The sequence below is a fragment of the Triticum aestivum genome, chromosome 2D (genome assembly GCF_018294505.1).
Source record: "Triticum aestivum cultivar Chinese Spring chromosome 2D, IWGSC CS RefSeq v2.1, whole genome shotgun sequence".
Taxonomy (NCBI): Eukaryota; Viridiplantae; Streptophyta; class Magnoliopsida; order Poales; family Poaceae; genus Triticum; species Triticum aestivum.
The window spans coordinates 88953909-88957498 of NC_057799.1; positions in this window are offsets into that span (position 1 = coordinate 88953909).

The window sequence follows — 3590 nt, forward strand, 5'->3', positions numbered from 1 at the left end:
AATCATATGAGCGTGATGAAAACTAGCTTGACGATAATTCCCATCTGTCCTCGGGAGCGCTTTTCTCTATATAAGAGTTTGTCCAGGCTTGTCCTTTGCTACAAAAAGGATTGGGACATCTTGCTGCACCTTATTTACTTTTGTTACTTGTTAGCCGTTACGAATTACCTTATCACAAAACTATCTGTTACCGATAATTTCAGTGCTTGCAGAGAATACCTTACTGAAAACCGCTTGCCATTTCCTTCTGCTCCTCGTTGGGTTCGATACTCTTACTTATTAAAAGGACTACGATAGATCCCCTACACTTGTGGGTCATCAACGTACCAGTTCTGGGTGATCCTTATGGTGTTTTTTCCATGTATTGTCTCCTGTTTGTCTGTAATTCATTGAGTCAAGTATGTCGATGGAGTTCGTGTACTTGTTCATCACGTATAGTGTGAAGTGTTCAGTTGTGTTGTGAGGTATCACAATCTGCGGTGTTTGGAGACAGAGTGAGTTAAAGTTCATTGTTGTTAGACGAATTAAAATGACATGTAAATGTGCAATCCTGCGGAAGAATGAATTTTGTTTGTATATTTCTATTGACTTTCCAGCTTTTTCTTTAAAAGTTATTTCCCTATTACAAGGGGTGCAAACTCTTTCAATGCTTCTTCCTCTTTCAATTCTCGTAGTCCTCCTTCTCTCTCGGTATAACACCGACCACAATCTGTGACAAAAAAGTTGTCTACTTTTTAGTTGAAACATATAATCACCAAAATGATTCAAGTGTTTTCGTCCAATTGGACTTCATACGTTTGCAAATTCTACAGATAGTATGGCTTTATCGATTGTGTTGTATTATTGCTGCACCGTCCATTCTTCGAATAATGCGTTTGCGATGGAGCCCTCCATCTCTCCATCACCTTTTCGTGGTTGTTTCATTATGTCATGTCCTGTAATGCAATCGTGCCACTTTGAGCTACTATATACGTTTAGACTGCAAGCAGAAAAGGTTTATACATTAGTTAGATGGCTCCAAAAAGGAGCAGCACTACTCTGTTTTTTCTTTTAACAAGACAAAGTGCTCACTGTCCGCATTCTTCCTGTCCTTCTTTGCTGAATAGGTATTCATGAAGTGCCTTGGCTTTTTTCATAAATTTGAAATCTCCTGGGACAAATGTAGGAATCATGTTTTTTCCTTCGAGTCTGTTCGAAGGCTTCACCGGCCTCTTCTTGACCGAGGTTTTCTTGGCTGAGTTGTTCTCAGATGATTGAGCCATTGAATGTTCTCCTGATTCTTGCTGCAAGCTTGTCAGATACGGCGTGTCATTTTTTTGAATTCAAATTGTTCATGCTCAACCAATAATGTTTTGATTACATCAAAATCATAGCCCATCTGTATAAACTCATAGCATTCCTATAGTTGGTGCGGGATAAGGCTTAAAATAAATTCATCAACTTCTTCATGCTTTTTCATTGTTTTTGGTCTTAGGAAGTCTAAAGGGATGGTGTTGGAGGTGCCTTGTTGATTGCTTGTCGACCCTGTTTCTTCTTGAAGAATGACAGGTTGTTTCTTCTGCTCGGAAACTTGTTCTTGTGTATTTGGCACGTCATTGCTTCTGTCACCCTCTTTTATAGCAGTGCCTGTTTGTTCAAGTTGCTCTGTGCTCATGGTATTGCTGATGATATTTTTCTCGTTTTTGGTCCCCATTGCGCGTTCAAGTTGGAGTGGTATCTTGTTGTCTGGTGGTGGTTGATCTGGTTCTATTGGTGGATCCTTTTCTTTGTCGTCCGTGCTAGATTCTTTGGCGACGGCGTGGCTACTGACATGCATAAGATGTTTGTGTTCACTATATATATATATCAATAACTTCTTGCTCTTGGGTGGTTGTGGCATGCATAATATGTTCCTTTGGCTCTGGATCTGGTGGAAACTCTTCTAGTACGCAACATTCTGTCTGTTGCATTTCTTTGTCTCCCATATCTACTTCATACTTCAGCATATCTATTAGAATCAATAATAAATAATAATAATAATAAAACTTATTACTAGTTGGTAGTGTGACAAAATTGTAGGGTTTTGTTTCTGAAAATATTAACCTGTTGTACACTTGATTAATGACAGTGCGGTATTGCCTCTGTGCTGACTGATTAGTTGATATAGAAATTTTTTTCCTCAACTCTGGTACTTGTTCTGCCTCTAAGACCGTTGTTATTCCTTCTGGAGTAGTGCTTCATGTTAATGTACATATAGAATGTGCAGTCCATTCTGCATGTGGAGGAATGGTAGTAGTAGATTTGTTGCATTCGAGAAATGGAAAGAAGAGAAATGTTGGAGGAATGGTAGTAGTAAATGTTGCATTGAAAAATTCAAAGAACAAAATTATTTGAAGAATGGTAGTAGTGAATATTGTATTAAAAAAAGAAAGAATAGAAATGTTGGAAGTGCTTACGTGTGTTCTCCCTGAAGTGGCACCTGCAGTTTGACCTTCTTGAAATGGTCGATGCTTCTTTGTGAAAGCTGCAGCTCTGTGCTTACGTGCTTCCAGATTTTCATTATTTTGCTGGTTACATTGTTGAAGAATTCTATTGTGCTTGGATATGCAGTTGAAGAGTCAAGGAGTTCAAAGCGATGTTTTTCCATGTTAACTGTGACGGTGAAGTAATGGCTTATAGTTTCGTCTTTCTTAAACCTGCGCATCGAACATGGTAGAACGAACTGCAAAACAGAAAATAAAAAGAAAACATTTGGAAATCTTGTTAGATTTAGAAATGGTTTGCATGCCATGAAAGAGAACTTTGCATAAGTTACGTAATTTTATTTTGTTTTTGTATCAGCTGATCTCCTTACCATGTTATAATCTTGCAGTTTTTCTTCTTCTTCTATGTTGAAAAATGCTCTAAGCCTTGCATGTACCAGTTTTTTTCTAATATGTGGTTCATCATTATTTTTGTAGCACATTGGATCTTCGTCGTCCGCTTCTTTTATTGAGTGTTGCTTGTTTTGTCGTACATACACAAAGGGAATTTGTCAGTTCAGTTATAGATGAAGTTTATCTATTAATAAACTGATATTTCATTGTTTTAAACATGATCCTTTTGTTGTGATCTTTACTTACAATGTTGCTTAACGATAGAATCTTTTTCCCTGTGCCAATGATTTGTTTTCTCAAGATCATTAGCATGGGCTCGATTGCTTCGCTGCTTATCGGTTTATCGACCTTGAAGCTTTCGGCGACATGACCTAGATTGACATCGAACCTGTCCGTAGTAATGAAAAGCTCATCCCTGGAAAGTATATTTACAAAAATATTTTATTTTAGACATGATACAGTTAAAATCATTGTATGTAAGAATATGTTGCGTGTTAGTTACATGAACTTACCTCTCTTTCTTTGTCCATGGCTTGCATATAGCATTGTACAGGTCTTCGATGGGTTTGTTGATGGCATCTCTATGTTTGCCCCCTTCTTCCTTTGTACCTGGGATGATTTTGAATTTAATGTAAATAATTTCAAGTTGCAAGATAGCAATTAAGTTTCTATTGTCTTGCCTGCTTCGATGCTAGAAGATATGTTCTGTCCAGTGTTGTTCCTTTGTTAATCTCG